At 32.1% G+C, this 7,026-nt stretch overlaps 1 long non-coding RNA gene across 1 annotated transcript; it reads left to right on the forward strand.

Moving 5' to 3' along the window:
• The first annotated feature begins 1,501 nt into the window (after positions 1-1,501).
• LOC148785003 (uncharacterized) lies at positions 1,502-5,870 on the forward strand. Its single transcript, XR_016062763.1, has 3 exons — positions 1,502-1,688; positions 1,820-1,963; positions 5,329-5,870. It is a non-coding gene; the product is annotated as an uncharacterized LOC148785003 (long non-coding RNA).
• Positions 5,871-7,026: the final 1,156 nt, after the last annotated feature.

Below are 7,026 nucleotides of genomic sequence, written 5' to 3' on the forward strand. Positions count from 1 at the left end.
AATATTTTACATAAATGATTTGTAATTCTTTATATGCAAAACTACTGTAATATAACTAAAATTTTTCAATCAAAATTATCATGCAATAGTACTATATTCATGACAAAGTCACTCAGAAGTTCCGCTCTTTAAAGGACGTTGCAATGTTTATAGTATTTAGCTGCCGGGGGAATGATCTAGTTCTTGCACAGGTAAATTCAAAATCCATAATTCAATTTTATTTATGACCAAAATTTATGTGGAAATGTTTTCTTTTCTGACTTTTCAATTATAGAATATTTTAAAAAATTAACGCACTTCTATGTTATTTCTTCATGACCCGTATTGAAACTTCCACAACATTCAGATGGGGGATGGAACTAAAAGTAATATAAGAAATGTCCATGTTGTCAGTGAGATTGAACTGAAGAAAGAAGGTATGTAGCATATAATTTCCTACAAAAATGATTGGTTTTAGTTTTGTTGAATTTTAACTCTTATCTTTGTTATAAGCTCTTATTTTAATAGGCATTCCATCAGAGTAGGGCAATGATAAACAAAATCAAATGAATGATGACGAGTTGGAGATCTTTGCATGAACTTTAAACACCCCAATAATTGGTTTGTAGCCAGTCAAATCTCTCTCTATTTTTTTTCTACTATTTTGTCAATATTTCCTTAAAAGAGAAAATTTTAAATTCGAACATCTTTTTTCTTTTCAAAATCGTTTGATATAGTTGCCCAATGAAAAATTCGATTAGGCTTGTACAAATCAATTTTATTATTTTATTGATAATTTTAATGAATTCAAAAGTGTCAATTGATTTTTCTATTCCAAAATATTTGAGAGTGATAAATTTTGTGGTGGCAATGAACCAATTAGTTTGTTTGTATAACTTTATTATAATTGCAATTAATTTCAAACTTAAAATACTAGAGTCCAGGTAACTGATATTAATTCATACCTATCCTTATATTCCACACCATTAATTACATTAATTCATACCTATCACATATATCACAATAGATCCTTTGTTTAAAATGTTGTCGAATTTCAACAAAAATCCCAAAATGATTGAACTGCCAAGAGAGGTATATATGACTAAATTTTTTTTATTTTTGAGTATCAATTTAACTCTATCACTTCTTTCAGTTTTCCAATTTTATTCAAAAACAGTAGTTGTACATAAAGAATTTGCAAACATAAATGATTTATTACAATACTACAAATGTATAATTAATCTTCATAAATATTATGATGTTTCTCTTCTTCTTTTTTTTGCCTTTTCTAGAGGAATCTGATTTAGAAAATAATTTATTAAATTGTATTTATAGATGGCTTGAATATTTATATTTCTTTCTAAAAATGCTTATTGACTAATTATTACATTAATATTAATTAAAAGAATCTAAAAACGAAGAAATTAAGAGGAAAATATCATGAGAAAAAGACAAAAAGTAACTTCCATGCCTTCTGCTACCTCGTGTCGAGCTTTGCGGTTCAAAAAACAAACACATACATACACAACATTACTCACACACTCTCACTCAACACACAATCACACTTCACGTTTACTCACACCTTTTCTCCCTCAACACAGTTATTGCAGAACACTATTCAAGTCCATAGAGTACTGAGAGCGGAGAGCACTAGGAACCTTACCTCTGACTCTTTAAACGGTCGAGAAATGGCAGAAAACTCCAAAAATGTAAGATGAATTCTACGCATGTAGCTCCATTCTCCATTTTCTCAAGCATTTGATTCTTTTTTTTTTTCTTCTTTAACCCTTATTTCTGAATCGAGTTGTTAATTCATCGTAGTCGTATGATTTACCAACAGAATTCTTCAAGAACGTATATCGAAGATTTTGGCTGTGTAATTTCGTCTGCATCGAATTCAAATTCACCCTATGAAGATTCCGGTGATGTGCTATCACCAGATCCCATCTCTTGTACTCTGTCGGCAAGTTTAATTGAGCCTCAGGTATATAATTAATTGTTGTTCTTTTTTCTCTCCATTTTGTTTTTAATTACTTTCCTTTCCTATCAATGTTTTGAAAAATAAATATTAGATTTTGAATATTTTAAGAGATTTTTTTCTATAATTAGGGTTCAACAAGAGATTCAACTTTAATTTAAGTTTGTAAATTCTTTCATTAGCTTCAACGTGCTCTACTTGCTACAAACGTCTCTTGCTCTCACTCTTAGATGCTCTGTTTTGTGTCAAGAAGTACCCTTGCTACCTTTTGTTTTATCTCCAAATTGTTCTTCTTAATTCCCTTTAAAACAATGCTTGCCCTTAGATCTTTTCACCTCAAAACTCAACGACCCAAGGTTCATAATTTTTCCCAAGACTAGCATGTCTAGCCCCAAAAAGACATGTTCAGGATCAACCCAATATTATTCATGGCCGATTTTGAGGTGGTTATGGGCCTTTAAATAAGCCCCGAATGCATCCATCTTTAAACTCTGGTCAAGACCATGAATTAGCCCCATTGAGACATGGGCCAGGCTCAGACGAGGCCTGATTGTGCCATTTTTTTTATTGAAATTGAGATACTTTTTGGAATGAACTTAAATAATTTATGATTTTATTTTGAAATAAATAAATAAATAATCAAATAAAATAAAAAATTATAACAAAAAAGAGACTAATTAAGACCACATAATGAAGTTAAAAAACAATTTAACTAACAAGCTAACAATAATGAACCTAAAGAATAACAAGCCCAAAAAAGATTTAAAATAAACTTTTAAAAACTAACATTCAGTATTAGTGAATTGATGTAGTAATTTAAAAAAAGAACAGTAAAGATAAAACTTTTTAGAGTATCAAAAGTATAAAAAATTTTGAATAATTTACGTAAAAGAATAAAATAAAAAATATATGACATGTATTATTAAAAAAAAAATATTGGCCCGGTTAGACTGGCCCACTAGCTTGACCTAGGATTAGGAGATCTTGGGTCACTAGGCCGGGCCTACCCATATATCGATACCTACAATCATCTTCGAACTAGTCCTGAATGGACCAACCCACTTATTTTTATTGTGTCAATCCGATCCTAGGTTGGGTCCCTCTTCATCTCGACCCATCATGCATCGTGATCAGCGACCGGCAACCATATGTGTAGTACACGACCATTAAATTAACATTAGTTTGATGGAGGTTTGTCAGTTACAAGATATGATGTGAGATCCTTGTGACCAATAAAACTAAAATAATACTAATTCTAAATTTATGGGATGCAAAAATATGAATTTTGTATGCACATATGAAGAAAAATAGTTGAACACATTTCATATATCAATATCTAATATTATTGACTGTTGAATGATGATAATTTAATTAAGACCAAAAACGATTGTTGTATCTCTTTGACTTGAAACTTGAAGATTTGATTAGTAAAATACTTCATATTTAAGACGTCGTAGGGAGAACATTCCAAATTCGGATATCTACTTGGCCAACTCTCTATTTTGAAAAACATAAATGATGAGGGTATTGTGGAGAAAATAGAATATCACAAAGGATTTAGGAGAAACATGAAGAGGAAAAAGGTGGAAATTTTTTGTGGTAATGATAAGAGTACAAAAGGAGGGAAAAAAAGTAAATAAATAAATAATATTAAAATTGAAAAAAAATATATAGTCATAAGGAAATATTTTTGTGACCCCAACTTATAGTACTAACTATCATGGCTCATAGTTGAAAATCATATTCTTCTAAGGGTTTAATATTCTAACTTACATTAATGGAGAAGAGAAGACATGAACTAGGATATCTTCCATAATTATATACTAGTTTTCGTATTTACTCTGATATGTTGATAAAAAAAATTCTTTGCCTTCCATGTTTGGAAGCCACAAAAGTAATTGATTGTTCAACTATTATACATTCTCTCTTATCACCGCACACATGTTTTTTATTTTTATTTTTTTTCATAAGTCTCTCAGTGCGCAACTATTAGTTTGCCACGTAATGAGTTGAAAGGCATTTATTCCCTTATATTATCCTATCCTGGGACCAAATTAGATCTCTTGGTATGTTATTTTCCATACTTAGAGCAATAAGTATTTTTTCTAGTAGTTTTGGTTTCGGTTCTAGATTCATCTGTCTATTCTCTATATCTTTAACAATATGCAACTATTTTTCATATCCAAAGTCGATTTTCTTTAAAAACTCATATTCACTATTATCTTAGTTAAACTTACATGATTAAACCTTTCAACTTGTCCAACAACAGAAATTTGGTTAATATAAAAACAGGTAATAAGTAGCATCTCAATATCCATGATTTTTAATCTCTCAATAACAAGTTGAAGAGAAATTCAAACTCTTACAAAGGTTTAGTTAGCATTGAAGACTGTGAACAACATCATCACCCATGACCAAGATTGGATGTGGTACAAGTTGAAAGTGTCATTTACTCTACTAGGTAGAGAACCTTTGTCACGAAGTATTTCATGTGGATTTGGAATGAAAGATATCAAATAACAAAGGCAGCAGCGAAATCGATCACGACATGGACATACAAATGGTGGTGCAGCATGTCATTATGGGTCATGACTAATGCTAAATCTATGCAGCATAGTGATGATACAGTTTGTGATGAAGGTGTTAGTAACCAAACTCTAATGTGGTCAAATTGGAGAGTCGCAATGTTGAAACAACTAAATTTGGCATGCACGTAGGGTGGTAAGTATACTAGCAATGTGGTTGTGGGGAACCGAAGATTATTAAATGACTGTCAAATCTATCCATATTAATGGTGGTGGGTTCCAAGATATAAAAAATAGAGGCACATTTTGCACAGAGCTATTCAGTTATGTGGTTCTCGATTCAGGACGTTGTCATCCATATTGATTGTAATAGTTATAAACATTGGTGAGATGATGGTACAAATAAAAAAAGTCATACTGGTAACCTATGAGAACTCTTTTAGGTTGAAAAAGACATTTTATGCATTGATAATTAATGTTAGAAGTCTGCAAACAAGTGGTTGGAAAATTCTTACCCATACCAGGTTTGGCCACCCCATATCAATCAAAAAACAAGTGTATCACACTTTCTATATGATTGTTCACTTTCCTAAACTGTCCATCAATCACACGACAAGTGTATTACACTTGCCATATAATTAGTTTATGTTTAGCCAAACCAGGTCCGGGCTAGAATTTCTCCATGTGTTTCAGCGAACCTCATATGATGAGGATCATTTAATTAAACGACTTGCCATTTGGTTTGTGAAGCAATAGATCTTCAACAATTTTTACAGTTTCTAGCAGCTTGCAATTAAATCTTCAATATCAATACTTTTGTGGCAATTGATGAATAACTGATTGTAGGTCAACAAATGATTGCAATGGCATCTAAATGCTAGTGTTGTTTACATATGACGATTATAGCACAAGTGTTCTTTCGGAGTCAAGGTGCAAAGGTGCGGGAATTCTTTGCTAGTTTTTTCCAGCTGTAGCTTCTAGTTGCAGATTTGGCAATAATAATGGTTCGCCATTAATGGAAGTCGACAACAACCTCCTTGATTGAGGGACATATACATAACTTTGTATCATTGTTTGTTCTATGGTTTGCTTGGATGACATGAAACAAGCCAAGCACCATGATCATCAATTTCAAGCTTAAGCAATCATCTTGAGGGTGCATCACCAGTTATGAATGTTGCCAATGCAAGTGTATCTAAAAATCAAAAAGTATAGGTGATCTAAATGTTGATGACACATTGGTTCACTTCCTATGCCAACTTCCTGCCATGGTGCATCTTAGGAGAACCCTATGCACAGGAGCATGCACGGATCGACGCAATAATCAATGAGATGTAGTGCTTGCAATTTTTTAGTATTTACATTAAAGCAATATCATTTTATCAAGATTTCGAATTGGTTGAAGCACATTCCTTCAAGAGGATCTAGATAGAATCGATGTTGAAAATGTTTTTGCACTGACGAAGTCCCAACACAGAGACAACTAATGGTTGCGGCATATTCTGACAAAAAATCATGCAATCAAAAGAAGTTGGCAATATAATTATTTTGAACAGTTTTAGGGAAGGGGATAATATGGTGGACTCCTGACAAATGAAGCATGTGACAGGAAGCAAATTACGTATTTCAGGGAATGAGATATCCATGCTACTTAAAATATCTATCTACTTAGACATGTTATTGCCCCAACTTTTTCTTTAAATGATTTACAAGGGAGTAGTACTCCTAGTTTTGAGCTTTCTCAGGGTACAGGAATTTTTTTCCCGATCATCAATAAATGGGTACGGGTCTTGCATAACCCCCTCCCTAGTTACAAGAGGCCTAGGCACCCATAATTAATGTTGAGTGTTCAATCATTTCTCAACAGATAAAGCTTGTTACTATTACCTTAAGTTTGTTCAATCTCATTACAATAAAACAGTAGAGCCTGTAGAATCTTTCACTCATAAAAATCTTCATAGATCTTCCAACGGTATCACCAATTTGCAAGCACATTCTAATAGATATTAAGAAACATAACATTTTTTACTCCATATCGATTCTTCTCCTGGTGATTTAAACTCCAATTAGCTTTGAAATTAAGGAAATGACTCTTAGAACGAAAATAAGTTACATACAATATATTTGGCTTGCTTTAGAAATATAAACTTCATGAGGCTAAAATAGTGTTTGCATCATTCACAACAAACTCAGTTGTTTTCCAATGAAATACCTTTTTCTTTTATACAACCTCTTACACTCAAATTTTTAATGAAAAGTGGCAATACGTTATGTTCATAGTATTTTTTGTATTATGAACTCTGCAAAACATCTTCTCTATTTTTTAAACATCATTTTTAATTTGTTAAACACAATGATCAAAGATTTTTATAGAACATGTCACGCCTCAAGCAAGCGAGCCCGTTGGACCTAAGAATTGCCTCCAAACTCACTCTATGCATCCTAAAGTACAGTTATGACGACTTACCGAAAAGGGATATCATATGAATGTGCTTGAGTTCTTTGGTCAATGCTGATTTGTTTCTAATATATGTGGAATGGAGC

Source organism: Sesamum indicum, linkage group LG11 (genome assembly GCF_026168435.1).
Source record: "Sesamum indicum cultivar Baizhima isolate 11 linkage group LG11, ASM2616843v1, whole genome shotgun sequence".
Taxonomy (NCBI): Eukaryota; Viridiplantae; Streptophyta; class Magnoliopsida; order Lamiales; family Pedaliaceae; genus Sesamum; species Sesamum indicum.